Raw genomic sequence first — 16,120 nt, 5'->3', positions numbered from 1 at the left:
TTTTGAGAACACTGTTATTATAACAGGTCTACTTTTAGTCTATTTATTAACCTTTTTTTGACACTTAACATTTTCAGGTCTTCAGACATACTCTAATATCAGTTAATTGGCATTTATCTAATGAATAAATTTATCCAACATAAACTGGCACTTTGTAAAGAAGTAATGCCTCCTTAATGCTTAACTAATTGCATGACTTTGGCTGTAATGACAGGAACCAAATGCTTCCAAATCTCAGTATCAGTCATTCACATTTCTGTAAAGATGTTTTAGCTCATCCTCAAAGAACTCGTTTAGTTTAGAAATGCTGGTAAGTTTTTCAGCATAAACTGCTCATTTCAGGTCCAGACACTGCATTTCATTTGGATTAAGGTCGGAACTTTGATTGGGCCAGTCCCAAATATCATAGTTTGAGAACATTATCTTAGTTATAAAACTAACATGCTATAGTACAGAGCGCAAAATGATAACTAAAGATATACTTGTGATAACTAAAGATATATTTTTATTATTACCTTGTTGTACCAAGCCTATTTTACATTTACCCTAGATTTTTCTAACTATCATTTCAAACATTTTTAGCATATTCTAACCTTGGAATATTTGAATCTTACATTTTTGAACCACCCTGTTCAAGACAAAATAGTAACGCTTTAGCACATAATTGTGCACTCATTTTTTTTGTTGTTATCCTGCACTAGCACTTATTTATGCCTCATAACAATTAAGTAAACGAACAATATGAGTCAACAATCCAGTGGTCAAGTGGAACATACAGTCTCTCATGCAGAAACAAATAAAGGAGCACCCAAATTGAATTAGTTATCTTTTCAGGCAGTAACTAGAACATTTAAGAGTTTTTCATTTGTATACATTACTGTTTTTGCTAAATTAAGGTGTTCTAAAGGACTGCTTACGGCAAATGGAACTATATACAACAAAGATTGCAGTGTACATCACATGTTCTTCAAATATTCAGGAATAACAAGGAAAGACACAACTGAACGCATTTGAAAACTATTACTTTTTAAGACTAGGAAAAGATTGTTAACAAATGTGTATTTGTATATGGAAATATCTGTGTGATAAACTGGAAATGCCAAGGTAACTTTCTTTTTTCATTCCAGCACATTAAACAACCATAACAAAACAGTAACCATAAAACACAAAGAAAACTTTTTATTCTTTTTGCTTTTATACTACAATTGTTTCTGCTGTCAAAAGCAATATGCAATGGCTCTTTAAAAAAGAATTTTAAAAACCTCACCCCAGTTTGAATCTAACTGCTTCTTTTCTGGGTGCTTCCTGTTTTCTCCCCAGCTTGTGATCTCACTACCTTTAAGATGGTCAGCATCATCAGGATTTCTTTTATAATAGGACTCAGTCGCTGTGTCCCTCAGTTGAATGACGACTGCTAATTCTGTGTGAGCAGAGCAGTTCCTAACATCTCTGCACTGACTAGGCATCTGCAAGAGGATGTGTGGGCGGACTCTAGAAGCTTGGCTCATCAGCCAGGCATCGCCCAATCAGAGGCTTGAGTTCTTGGCAACAGTCTACCTACCAAAAGCAAGGTCTTGCAAGAAACAAACTGCAGACAAGCTTTCGCCTATGTTTAAGTTTGTGCTTTCCTTTAAAATGTGTCAAGTGTTTCAGAAATTAAATGCTTTCTCCTTTTCTTTAACAATGCAATGCATTTGTCATCTGTTTTTAATTCTACACAAAAGGCAAAATGTCAAGGACCATAGCAGATTATAAAAGCACATGTGTTACATAAAATAGTTCTAAGGATTATTTGTGGGGTCTGATTTATATTATGTTTCTGACATGTGATATATGTTCATCAGTGGGACTCTGTATACACACAATATTCTACACAGAAAACAAATAAAATATAATATACAGATAACAAAAGCACACATTATTATGGGTGAAATTATTAAAAGTATTTTAAAAAGTACAAAAAGGACATATAAACAAATATAAAAAAATAACAAGGACATAACCATATCACACACCTGGTGCTTCCACAATTAAAAGAATAACACATTCCTACAGGAATTCTGTACATTCTGTTATGAACAGTTCACTGTGGTCCAGCCTTTACATAAATCAGCATGGTGATTTCAAGTTAAAAATGTTGAATGTATGGCTATTGTTAGCCCAATGTGAATGAATGTAGATGTGCATGTCAATATGCTCCGTGATGGCCTGGAGTCCAGACAATGGTTGATCCCCGCATTGTGCCCAGTGCTGCTAGGATGGGCTCCACCTATGGTTCTGGCAAATCATATACAGCAAAAACAAGGAAAAAACACTAATGGATTTATCACTTACCATAACTCTGTCAAAACAGAACTTACTGATCTACTGTACAATAATCACCTTTAGCAGCAAGTTTATCATGTGTGGAGGTTGGCCCGGACACAGACACGTTCATGTCACCCACAAACACGTTTATTTACACTATATATAAAAGTCAAGTGCACCACAAAACCCCACAAGTCCCCAAAGTCCTGGCCACAATGCCTTTCTTCCTCTTCAGGCCACCTCCTTGCCTCCTCCAGCAAGCTCAGTCCACTCCACTCCCCTTAAAAAAGGCGTCCCTTTTTATCCACACCCGGATGTGCTCCAGGTGCTTCCCGGCAATCACACACCGACACGCCCCCGTGTGGCGGAAGTGCCGGCTGTACCCCCGGAAGCATTCCGGGTGTCCCTGCTCCTCTTCCCCCCAGCACTTCCTGGTGTGGCGGAAGTGCTGAGGTCCAGGGCCCCAAAGGCATGGGGGCGCCCCCTGGCGGTAACCACGAGCCCCTAAAGGGTGGAGCTTCAAAACTCTGTACCCATGGCCCCCAAAGGAACCAGGGCGGTCGCCCCCAGATGGTCTGGGGAAGGCGCAAGCCATCCTCCGGTCCTCCCGGCCGGGTTGCCACCCCAGCCACTTCTGACACAAGAAACCACAGCTAATACAACAGAAGTAATTTTTAATAGAAAGCCTACAGTCAGCAATAACCTTTTGAAACACTTTAAATAATTAAGTCAGTCACACTAGAATTTGTAAAGTAAAGGCCAAAGCAATGAGCTACCATTTTAGGTTGCTTCACTGAAATATATATTAATGAATAATGTATGCGTTTATGGAAACCAAGTACCAAGGAAAATACTTTAGAATCATGCCAATAGAACCCTTTGGTGTGGGATAAGAAAGCAGATGCCGCAGTAAAATGGCACAATTAAAAACCTCATAAAAACAAATGCAAGTCAAAGTTTAATTTTAAACAAAACCAAGTCAAATTTTAATTTTGTTCTAACAGAATCACTTACTGTGATTTCTATATTACACAGCCAGATAACTGTTGTAGAACAACCGTACAAACAAATCTGGAAAGCAGATTTTTGTGTTTAATTACTGAAACACAACTAAACATTAAAATATATTTTTGTACAAGGACTATATTTTGAAGACTGAAATGTACATAATTAAAACACTGAACATATTCCATACACCAAGAATCAGCACACTCCTGAAACTGTTCTTCAAAAATTTCCATAACCTCCTAAGTTGATTCACAAAAGTGTGCACTTAATAAAATAAAAATCGGGTCTTTCCCTGAAGCCTTTGTCACAACTTTTTCTGCAATCTTCAGTCACAGTCTTCATTTACATAATTTTTGTGAGCTTGGAAAATTGTGGGACACATCTAGGACCACCAGTCATGTAGGCAGTACGACGTAGTGGTAAAGGCTTTGGACTTCAAATCCTGAGATTGTGGGCTCACATCCCAACACTGACAGTATGTAACCATGTCTTATATCATAAGGGTAGGAACTTGAGTATGTGAGCAAGACTTGACAACCAGTAAATATTCAGCCTGAAGTACAATGCATATCTTGTGGATACAAGGAAAGAAAGAAAATGGATATTTTGGACCATACAAAAGGAGAAGAGGTTTGTCAATTAGATTTCTTATGTTTGTTGTACTACGACAGAATTTAAATAGAAAAAAAAACACAAGCAGATAGTGCACCTGAACTCACCATACCTGTAAACACTAGTATAACACTAGTATGCTGTCAGGCAACATTTTAATTGGCTGTCAAAATGCAGTGAGTTCCAGTTGTGTAATCTGACACCCTCAAGGCAATGAGACCCAGCAACTGCGGTCACAAAGTTTGACATGCTCTCTGACTTAAAATCAAGTAGTGTGCTGCCATCCTAAAGCAGAAGCCAGGAAACATGGCTCTAAGACAGCACAGCCTTCAGTTCTGGTGTGCAATTTTACCTCTCAAAACTCACATTTCCTTGTAAGTATGCAATATCAGTGCAGCTTTTCTTGTAATAACCACATTCCTTTGTAATTTTCAAGGCTATACCCATTTTCCCCCCTTGGTCGACAATGAGAGATCAAGTTATGTCTTTTTTTTACAGTAGATTGAATATAGTTAAAGGAAATGGAAATGCACAAGAATCATGTCCTTAACATTTCAAATTAGTTATTTAAAGAACAGTGACCTTGCTACAATGTTTGTTCACATAAGAAATGTTTTTAAATTGAAGTTACCCCATTTGCTTCAGTGACACTTGTGTTCTGTGAGGGGGCTATGCTGCACACCAGAATAAAAATATTTAAAATTTGCAGGTCTAAACTGTGAATTCAACTGTTAAATTACATTTCCAGATGTGGTCATGCAAAGCCTCAACTTGTAAATTCTTCTTACAGTACTGCTTTTAGACAGGAACTTAGAAGTATGGCTAAGATATTCATGGGGGGGATGGGGGGCTACTACCATAAACAGTTGCTAGAAAGCTGAAATGAACAAACAAACAAATATTTAATAAATAAGCCAACATTTTAAAAAGAACACGGAAGAGGAATGTATTTTAATTGTTGCTATGTACTAAATTTTGCAGCTTTGTAAAAAATGAAACAAAAAAATCAAATGTGCACAGGAAAAATGCTTTTAATTACTGACCTCTGCTGGCAAGAATTGTATTTACACATGAAATAAGTATTTTGTTGATGAATCAGGAGGGGGTAACTTCATAGTTTGAGTAGTATCAAGGTGGTAAACATGCTTTTTTATTAAAATTAACCTCCTCTCAAATAAAATATAATAAGAACAACAATCAATTAAATTAGAATCCTTGTATTACAATAATGCAAACAATAATGTAATGTTTTTCAACAATAAACGCCACCCTAAGCAACGTACCTCGATATTGCTTGGTATAATAATTTCAAGTTCTTGATTTTGTGGATTTTTCTGGTTACTTAATTTTTATTCTCTGGATTAAACAACAAAACCTGCCGTGGTCTCATTGTTAACAGCTTTATTTTTATTTATTATTTTATTTTATTTGTTATTTTATCACTTTATAAGCAGAATAAAGCATAACACTCCTACAAATAATAAATGTTCCTGTAAAAGTGAATGCCTGACTTGTATACACAATGAGTTAGCCATACTGGTAAAAGACAACAATGGTACAGCTTCATTTTAGAGGGAACCAATGTAAGCAATGACCTAAAACTTTAGTTAGGAGGCACAAACGTTTTACAAGGTTTGAGTGATACACAAAGGATCCACAAGGTAAATGTTGCTAGAGGGAATAAATTTGTCATCAGGAGAGAAAGACCAAACAAGTAACAATAGTGTTTTCCGGATTTTACTTCAGACTTACAGCACGCAATTAAAGTCAATACCTTAAATCCCTTAGAACGTGCAATTTAAGAAGCAACACCCTGTTTTGCTCAGATTAAAGGAATACAATAACATTCATGTATCAATTTTTCTGAAGTGGTTTTTTCATTACAAGTTTACAGAGAGTTGGATATTAGTCCAGCAGTGCCAGGTACACTTCAGACATCAGCGTAGAATAGAACACTCACCAGCATAGGCTAATTTAAGAAGTTCCAGTTAATATAATTCACTTTTACATGTTTAAGTTCTTAATCAAATTCTTATCCTGATAAAGTGTCAATGGGCAAAAAAAAAAAAAACGCAATTTCAGTTCTCATTAGGCTGTTGTAGGCTAAAAGCAAAGTCCTTTTTGTAAAAGTAGTCAAAGGTCCAAAATAACCTAAACTGAAGTAGTATGCTACAATATGAAATGCAGCAGAAATGCCATCTCATTTTGAAATATGAAAACTATAGTATTTTAGTAGATTCCCAATTGCTTAGATTATACAGTCTGTGATGTACAGCACACATGGGCTGGCATCCCTGGCAAGATGGATTCCAGTTCCTTACCTGGCCAGGAGACCAGGGCAGTGATTGGGCAGGAAGAAGGGAAGGGCACTCTTGACAGAAGATAATCAAAAGAGGCCAACATACATGTGGGTACGTCTCTGGGACAGGGGCATAACCTGTTCAGACATGTCACTCACCCAGTATTATAGAAAGAAGCATCCCCAGGTTGAAATACCCACACAGATACCCACAAGGCATGCTGGGAGCTGCAGATCCATGGGGCACTTCTGTTGGGTTCTGTTGGTGCCACCGGGATTAGCAACCCCTACTTTGTTGGACTTCCACATGACCCAGAAGTTCTTCCTACGGGCAATGCCCTGGCACAAGACGACTCCTGCATCTTAGAGTAAAGGAGCTACTATGCCTCACCCAGGCAATCTAGAGTAGGGTGGAAGAGAACAAAGTTTGCATAGGAAGAGTGGAGGAGTGTGTTTGTGCTTATAAGAAAGTAGCCTTTGTCAGGGTAATTAAGTGTAATAAACCTTTCATTAGAACCTGGGACTTCAGTTTGTGATGTTGTGTCCAAGATTTTTGTTGATGTAACACTTTGTACAGGGAGACTGCAACTGCATTCACAATTTCATTCTCCTCATTGAAAGTACGTTAGAGCATAGCACAGAAAGGGAAAAAAAATAAGGGCATAACTTCCTTCATTGTGTATTTTTTTCCTCTCTTCTTCAAAGACATAAGATGAAGTGCAATGTGGTCCAATCAAAGGATATTTTAGAGGATATCAGGATATCTACAGAAGCTCATAAAACTGAAAAGGTCTACAAAACCTGGGTCTCCTTCAATCCAAAAAAACAGAAAAAACTCAGTGATGCTGCTCATCTCCCTAGGAGTGGGTATCCTGCAAAGATCACTGCACAACACTCAAGGAAGTAACAAAGAATCCAAGGGAGACAGCTAAAGGCTTATTTATAGGAGGAGGTGGAGGTTAGGAGCATGCACTGATGCAGCGTGTTGCCGCGCCTACCACATGAAAAACCAGATTATTTATACTTAAGCGTGCATATGGTCAGCAACCAAAACAATACTCACTGTGGCCTGTTCAATGAGCGCATTAATATTCTTCTAGTCAGTAGGTGACAGTGTTTAGTCAATGTTGTATACCTAACAATGTCACAGCAGTGAGACTCTGTTGATGGAAGAAGAGTTGTGCTTGTTATTACTAGCTTTAACAGGAAAAAACTGTAAAGTGGAGTGCACAAAAGCAGTAATAGAAAGTTGAGTATATTCTTGTGAGTGGAGTGCCTGCTGTACATGATGAAAACTGCATGTCAAAGACAGGTCTCTGATAATCTGTTGCATCAAATTCAGCCCTTCATTTATCATTGTGGCACCCACATAACCAGCCTCTCTTCAAAATTGACCGCTTTGGATAAAAAGCACAACATCACAACATAGTTAGAAAAAAGTCCAAGCTCAGAATGCGGCAAAAACCCAGTGTGTGCCAGCTATTCACGGGGGTTGGCCATGGTTTCTGTCATTTCTGCCACAAGACCCTCACTACCAGTGATGACATGTCAAGTATAAATCAGCCTTGAAGATGTGCAGGCATCTCAACATGTAACAGCATTCTACAAAAAAAAAATTGCTGCTAATCTCCAGTTTGCAAAAGACCATATGAATGTGCCACAACACTACTGGATATTCTGTGGACAAATGAAATAAGACTTAGACTTTCTAGTACAGGTACAGTTTTGTACAAGAACAAAAACTTCATCCTACCTGTAAAGAACAGCAAAAACAACATCACGGTGTGGGGATTCTTTGCTGAGTTGCCTGGATGGCATGTCATTTTTGAGGGATCAGTGACTTTCTAGTTGTGTTTGGAAAAAACACGGGACAATACTAGAGCATCTGTCTGTTAAATGAAGCTCAAAACGGGTTTAGCCTTAAAGCATAACGATTACCTCAAAAACATGAGCAAATTAATGAATGACTGGCATTTTACTGTACATTAGCTAGTCAAGAGTCGTGGCCCTTTTTCCTACTGAAAAGCTGTGACATAATCTAGAACAACCACTCATGGAAGACATCTCTGAAATATAAAAGATCAGAAACTATATTAAAGTTTAAATAACCAAAATAATTTATAGGACATGTGTAGCTGCAGGTGAGTAAGGCAGAATCAAGCACGGATAACTGTCCACATTTTTCGTTTATTTCCAACTGAAGATCAACACCTGGTTCTGAAGGGTTGGCCAGTAGCATGCATTCAGAGATTAACCCCAGCTGCACTGGAACTGTGAAGTGCTTGCTGCCATCGAGAAGATGGTCCTCCTCTGTTGCATCACAATCAACGGGATGACCACTCAGGTTTCCGTGTAGAGATGTCAAGTCAATCATGCACCAGGACAGGTTCCCTTTAAGATATTTAAGTTCCTTAATCTTAGTTTATACAGTTACACAAAGAGCACTAGCAGTTCTCTTAAACATTCAACTCGATCAAACAACAAAGATTAAAGTACCTGTCCAGTCTTTCAAATTCTCTCTGTTTCTTCTGTCGCAGACTGACGTCAGGCTTAAACAGGTAGGTTTTAAGCTTTTAATCTTAGGCTGGTTTTAAACTTTTAGTGTAGCTGCAGGTAAGTAAGGCAGGATCAAGCATGGCTAAAACGCATGCTGAAAGAAATCTCTCAGTCCAAAAGTTCATTTTAAAAGATTTAGTGAAAATCCAAAGAAAACAGTCCACACAAGAATAAAGAAAAATGGTTGTTTGATACACACGTAGAATAAAAGGCAAAAAAATGGGAAAAATGTTTCTTCTATAAACTTAGCTTTTCTTCTCAAACCTCAGTTGATTCTATACTTAAAGATGCTTTACTTCGTCTTCAGTACGCTTTCAATGTACGGGATTGCATGTTCAATAGAGCATGTTAATTTTCATACTACAGTGATCCCTCCTTGATCGCGGGGGTTGCGTTCCAGAACACCCCCGCGAAAGGTGAAAATCCACAAAGTAAAAACTATACGTTTATACTGTTATTTTTATATTGTTACTCTTTGGTCAAAGATTTGCACAGAAACACAGAAGATTGTTGAGACAGGGACTTTAAAAGAAACAAACATTTGTTTCTTTTTCAAAAGTTTAAACTGTGCTCCATGACAAGACAGAGACGACAATTCTGTCTCACAATTAAAAGAATGCAAACATATCTTCCTCTTCAAAGGAGTGTGCGTCAGGAGCAGAGAATGTCAGAGAGAGAGAGAGAGAGAGACAGAGAGAGTAAAGCAAGCAATCAAAAATCAATAGGGCTGTTCGGGCTTTTAAGTACACGAAGCACCGTGTGACAAAGCAGCAGCAAGAAAGGGAGCAATGTGAAGGTAGTCTTTCAGCATTTTTTAGACGAGCGTCCGTATCCTCTAGGCCAGTGTGCGAACAGCCCCTCTTCTCACATCCCCTCCATCAGGAGCAGAGAATGTCAGAGAGAGAGAGAGAGAGAGAGAAGCAAACAAACAAAAATCAATAGGTGCTGTTTGGGCTTTTAAGTATATGAAGCACCATGCGGGAAGCATATCGTAATATCATTGAGGAGTTTTATTTAATACGTAATACGTGCTCTGATTGGGTGGCTTCTTAGCCATCCACCAATAGCGTCCCTTGTATGAAATCAATTGGGTAAACCAATTGAGGAAGCATGTACCATAAATTAAAAGTCCCATTGTCCTCAGAAATCTGCGAACCAGCGGAAAATCCGTGATATATATTTAGATATGCTTACATATAAAATCCGCAATGGAGTGAAGCCGCAAAAGTCGAAGCGTGATATAGCGAGGGATCACTGTATTGAGCATGTAAGGCACAGTTTAAACCCATGTGACCTCCAGGCCTTACACACAGCAAGGCAGGTCACTAACCGAGACTAATCTATAGTCAGAGGGGCAAGAATTAGTTAGAATATATCAATTCAATTCAACTTGTGTGGGTTATAAGAACCTCCCATAGACTATGCAGTAATATACAGGCAAATATTTAATATAACTTAAATAACTAGCAAATGGTTCTTACAACATGCTAGTCATTGTGATACCTACTGGAAGCATTTGCTTGAGGTTACTATTGCTACAGAATGTTCCACCAGTTACTAAAGGTAAAGGTTCATGAACTTTTTTCCTCCCTGATTTTGACAATTTAAATAATAAGTTAAATCAAGATACAGAAATGTACAATGTCATGCATGTTATTTGTTTAAACAGACCAATCATTATGAATTATTATTTGTTTTAGCTGAGTGATTTTTGTACTTTAAATATACAGTGGAACCTCAGTTCACGAATGTCTCGGTACACATACAACTCGGTTTACGACCAAAAAGTTCGGCAAACTTTTGCCTCAGTTCACGACCAAACACTCGGTATACAAACAAGCCAGTTTCCCTTTCGGTTTGTACATGTTCAGTCTCTCCCTGTGCATTTCCTGGGCAGCGAGCAAGAGAGAGAGAGTGAGAGAATGTGACACACACACACACAGGCAGCGCGCACGTGCACACACACAGGCAGCGCGAGAGAGAGCTCGACACACGCCATGTTGAACTTTCTTATTCATGGCCCCATCTTCATGAAATTTGGTTGGCGGCTTCCCTGCACTAACCGAAACCAATGTACATACTTATTTCGGTGGTATGATGCCACTGTCAGCCGCCATATTGAACTTTCCAACGTCACTAATTCTTCAACTTCATTTTGGATTGACTGATAGCACTGTGTTTGTTCCATATTAAAATTAATCCTCAAAAATACAACTTGCCTAATAATTGTGCACACAGTGTATACTGAAGAGTAAAATCACAGCCTCATACAAATAAGTGGAACTCATCTGACACGTCTTCTTTCATAAAACTGAGGTACATCAGTGTATGCCCTCAGCAGAGTTTACCTTCTGTTGTCCAGCCCCCTAATTGAAACATGTCCTTTCATTCCATGTCTAGTGCTAAATAATTAGTAGTCTTCCAGTTGTTCAATAATAGCTATTTTACTCACAGATGTTTGGTAAATAAATCAAGTAATTGTTGAAAATGCAGCTGAACCAGGAAAAGTTGTGTCTGCCCAATGAAAGAAGCCCACAACACCCACCATGGGGTATTTATTGATATGCTTAGTTCGCTTGAAACAAAACCAAACTAACTGTAAACTGAAACAAGGTAATTATCCTCTGATTCAGAACAAAGCAAATGGACTAGGAGTGTGAAAACGCCTTCAAATACAAAGGCTACTACAGATGCCTGCATAATTATTACAAGCACAAAGGAACTTCTCTTTACTGTAAAAAAACAGGAAGAAGCTAAGAACAAACACAAAAATAAGAAAACGAGTCTTTTTACTAAAGTGAAGGACAAGCAGCATATGGCGTTTTTAGTCTGAAAACATGAACTTAACGTTTCAGTAATGACATATTTTAGTATTCACAAAAACATAAAAGGCACCCATTAATTTGGATTCAGATAAACACACAGATTACCACCAGTCAACTGCATTACTTAACACTACAATTACTAGTGCCTACGAGAAAACTCGTAAATCCGGCCCACCTTAAATCTGTTCGCATCTCTCCGTCAGCATCTTTTGTCCTGTAAATGTGCCAATTAAGACAAGCAGCCTGCTATTCCATCCCTCCCAATGACTTAGAACGTGCACAAACTTCTCCGAGCTCATGCCTTGTTTGATTATCTGGGAGTGGACTGCTGGAGTTTTAGAGTGGAAATAATAGATCGTTATTTGGAACATGTGTGTTCCGTTTCTACAGTAATCTGTGTAAACACATTATTAAAACAGAAACTTTTTCAAATTTTAGTAATAAATGTTACAAAATGTAGGCATAAACTATAGAATGCGTGAAGCCTGAAGTCCAAAGATCAAATAAACACTTTCACAAAAGGTTCAAGGACGATACAACAGCTTCCGTAGTGTACCGGTAAGATTTACTGACTTGTAATCAAGAGGCCAGCAGTTCGATCCCCATTGCCCTCCTATATTTGCCATTTTCAGTAGTGAGCTGCTCTTATTATTAATATTATACAGTACATACATACATTTGGTTTGCATCTGTAACAGACCATGTACATTTCTAGTACTGTACTTGGAAATTTCCACTTTTATTCTCTCACTCACGATCACGATACATACTACCACCCCTCTACCCAGAGATATGATGCTGTTAGTTTTTATTTGAAACTGGGAATAACTGTAGATGTGAGTGGTGTTTTGAGGCAATGGAAGTGGACATTCTCTGATCTGGATTCTTCGTATCTCACCGTAACTTTTTTTTTTTTTTACTTCAGTTTTATTGAGTGTTCCTTCTCACGCAGAATTAGTATGCACCTTATGGTTTATGATGTCGATGTTGCATCCTCCTTTTCTTTTTCCATCGCCTTTTCTATTAAGATGCACGGACGAAGTTCCTCTGCAATATGAGGAATGAACACTCTTCTTTTCACAGTGGCCCCCGCATATGCCTTGCACAGTACATGTGCGTTGATCCTGCTGCACTGGATAAGCTCATACCTTCTGGAGCGCGATGTCAATGCAACACAGAGAAAAAAAAGAAAGAGACAAATATATGGGACAATGAGTATAAATTTATGGTACTTGTACAAGTTAGCTTTTTTCAGTTTTATTTTCTCAATCACAATCATGCTCTAACAACCCTCACCCCCGCCCCGATCTGACTCTAAGTAACAGTGCCAGCATAAATTCACACCAGATCAGACACTGTTCGTTTTCAAATAATATTGCATTTGTGTCCCATGTATTTGCGACTTTATTTTTTTTTTTTCCGTGCTGCGTTGACATTGTGCACCAGAAGGCGTGAGCTTATTCAGTGCAGCAGGATCAACACACATGTACTGTGCAAGGCATGCGCAAGGGCAACTGTGAAAAGAAGAGTGTTCATTGTTCATATTGCAGAGGAACTTCGTCCGCGCATCTTACTAACAGCAAGGAAAAGTGCAGAACCAGAAGAAAATCCATGATCACACTGGAACTTATAGTGAAAACAGTCAACTACAAGACTCATTAGTCTGATGCAAGCAAATAATGTCTCAAATTAAACAGGCAGTGGAAACAACTTATTACATTTCAAAGAAAAATGGTAAATGCAGAAATAGAAAATTCATGTCTAGGTGTACCGGCTCCACTTTCATTAGTACAGATTGCAATATACAGTGATCACTATTCAGTGCACCAACACTTTACCTATGTTTCTGTCTTCTTAGTACAGTATTATGTGTATGCATATACATTACCAGTCACAAATTTTAAAACACTTCAGTTTTGACAATTTTTTCCAACAGACTTAATCAGTTGAAATGCAATGAATGACCTAAAATGGTGAAAAGGTAAGCAGTAAACTGCCAGAGGTTTCAAGTTTATTTTAGCAAAAACTGAAAAAAAAGAAAATTTCAGAATATCACAACTTGGCCTTCTTCAGGGAACAACTAATAGTTTACAACCTTCAGATGTTCTGCAGCAAATAAAGTAAATTAAGCCTTGCAAGTTGGAACAATTTGCACAGGTGTCTAAACTTCTGTTGCTTACTTAAAAACCCTCTGTCTTAAAATAGAGTTGGAAAAGACTGTGTTACTACATCCTCTACACCAGGGTTATTCATTTACAAATTCAGTTGGACCATATTTTCAAACCAAGAAACCATTTTCAGTGGCCAGTAAGCAGCAGGTAAAGACAAATTGTAAACCAACTCAAATGAATGTATTAAAAAAACAATGTTTAGTCATTGTCTGTATTTTCAATGTAGTCACATCTGATACAAGCACGTCAACAAGTTCATAGAAAACAATAAAAAGCTATAACTAAACACAATCGGAGGTAGTAGCAATATTTTTTTCCACTTTGAAATAAAAAAAACAAACATTTTGGTCATATCTGAAACAATCACATTTCAAAGAGCTTAAAATCAAAAAAGTACACAGTGTTATCAATATTTGTTTCCCTTTTGAAATAAACATTTTGCTCACATCTCACCCAGGCACATCTCAAAGTGCATATAATCAAAAAAATTCCATAGTATTAGCAATAACATTTGTTTCCCTTTTGAAATAAAATAAATATTTTGGTTATGTAATAATAACAATTCTTTATATTTACATGGCATTCTCACTACTTAAAACACTTTGCTTTCCATTCTGGACGTGAACCCAGTACCGTTTCATTTATGTTAGGTAGAATGCCCAGAGGGGACTGGGCAGTCTAATGGTCTGGAATCCCTACAGATTTTATTTTTTCTCCAGCCGTCTGGAGTTTTTTTTTGTTTGTTTTTTCTGTCCACCCTGGCCATTGGACCTTACTCTTATTCTATGTTAATTAATGTTGACTTATTTTATTTTCTTACTGTGTCTTTTATTTTTCTATTCTTCATTATGTAAAGCACTTTGAGCTACTTTTTGTATGAAAATGTGCTATATACTGTAAATAAATGTTGTTGTTGTTGTTTAAATGTACGGCAACAGCCCTATAATTGCACCACTGCATAAATATGACCCAGAACCATCACAAAGTGTATTTAACAGAATAAAAAAATATTAGTGCTATCAAAGTGCACAAACCCAAGTGATAACAGTAACTAAGACACATGAATACAACATCTATGGAACACTGAGAGAACAGGTTTGTTTTAAATCACCACGTGTGTTGATATTGTGACTTGTCTCGCTACTGCATGGGCTGTAGGGGTGGAGTCTTGGGAGAAAGCCCTTGGTGAGGGAACCTCTTTAGAGAGAGTTGAGTGAAAGGATCGGGGTAAGAGGTAAGCAAATGGAAAAAAGAGCAGGAAGAGATTCTCCCAGAGAAGCGGCTCCTTGGACAGGTCGTCACAGTATCATAGACTACACCCGCCACTTGTAGACACAGCAACAAGCTGCATTGTGGGTTGAATGTTGCTAGGCTACATGGAGTATTGCATTCATGAGCTGTAATATTGTAAGATTTTTCGGAAGACTCACAAAATGTGCTCTTCTCTGCATTTCTGGTGGGATCACAGGCTGGGCCACTCAGAGGTTACTTCTGGGCCACATGTGGCCCATGGGCCACCATTTGAATAATCTGGCTCTACACCCTAGAAAGTTGTAAATTCTACTGATAATGGCAAGATAATGACAGTTAACAAATGAAATGAGACAGAACATAATTACTCTTAGAAGTATAGGCCTTTCATTTAGAGAACTTACAAAAAAAAACTCAAACTTTCAGTAAGTATGTTGTCCTACACAATCCAAAGACAATTGGAAACTGGAAGAAACTGATAGCAAGTAATCTGGCAGACCCAAAGTCACAACCCAATCAGAAGAAGAAGTTTCTGAGGGTCACCAGCTTGCATGATAGGCATCTGCCAGCACAAACGCTTCAAGCACAGCTTAACAGTCATTGAAAAAAGAAAGTCTCAGTTTCTACTGTGAAATAATCATACATATATTCTCTCTCTCTCTCTCTATATATATATATATATATATATATATATATATATATATATATATATATATATATATATATACACATACACAAACCGGATTCACAAAAAAGTTGGGACACTATACAAATCGTGAATAAAAACTGAATGCAATGATGTGGAGGTGCCAACTTCTAATATTTTATTCAGAATAGAACATAAATCACGGAACAAAAGTTTAAACTGAGAAAATGTATCATTTTAAGGGAAAAATATGTTGATTCAGAATTTCATGGTGTCAACAAATCCCAAAAAAGTTGGGACAAGGCCATTTTCACCACTGTGTGGCATCTCCCCTTCTTACAACACTCAACAGGCGTCTGGGGACCGAGGAGACCAGTTTCTCAAGTTTAGAAATAGGAATGCTCTCCCATTCTTGTCTAATACAGGCCTCTAACTGTTCAATCGT

General features: G+C 37.8%; 1 protein-coding gene across 3 annotated transcripts in view; it reads right to left on the bottom strand.

Moving 5' to 3' along the window:
• Positions 1–16,120, bottom strand: part of LOC120541300 (paladin-like) — a 237,715-nt gene that overhangs the window by 153,257 nt on the left and 68,338 nt on the right. Inside the window, exon 1 of one of the 3 annotated variants that reach the window (XM_039772797.1) lies at positions 1,268–1,453. The exons of the other annotated variants lie outside the window; for them this stretch is intronic. The gene's annotated coding sequence lies outside the window, so the exon portion shown is untranslated. Of the gene's footprint in view, positions 1–1,267; positions 1,454–16,120 lie in introns of those variants that run through there. 3 annotated transcript variants of the gene reach the window in all.

Source organism: Polypterus senegalus, chromosome 1 (genome assembly GCF_016835505.1).
Source record: "Polypterus senegalus isolate Bchr_013 chromosome 1, ASM1683550v1, whole genome shotgun sequence".
Taxonomy (NCBI): domain Eukaryota; kingdom Metazoa; phylum Chordata; class Cladistia; order Polypteriformes; family Polypteridae; genus Polypterus; species Polypterus senegalus.
This window is presented reverse-complemented; position numbering and strand designations above follow the sequence as displayed.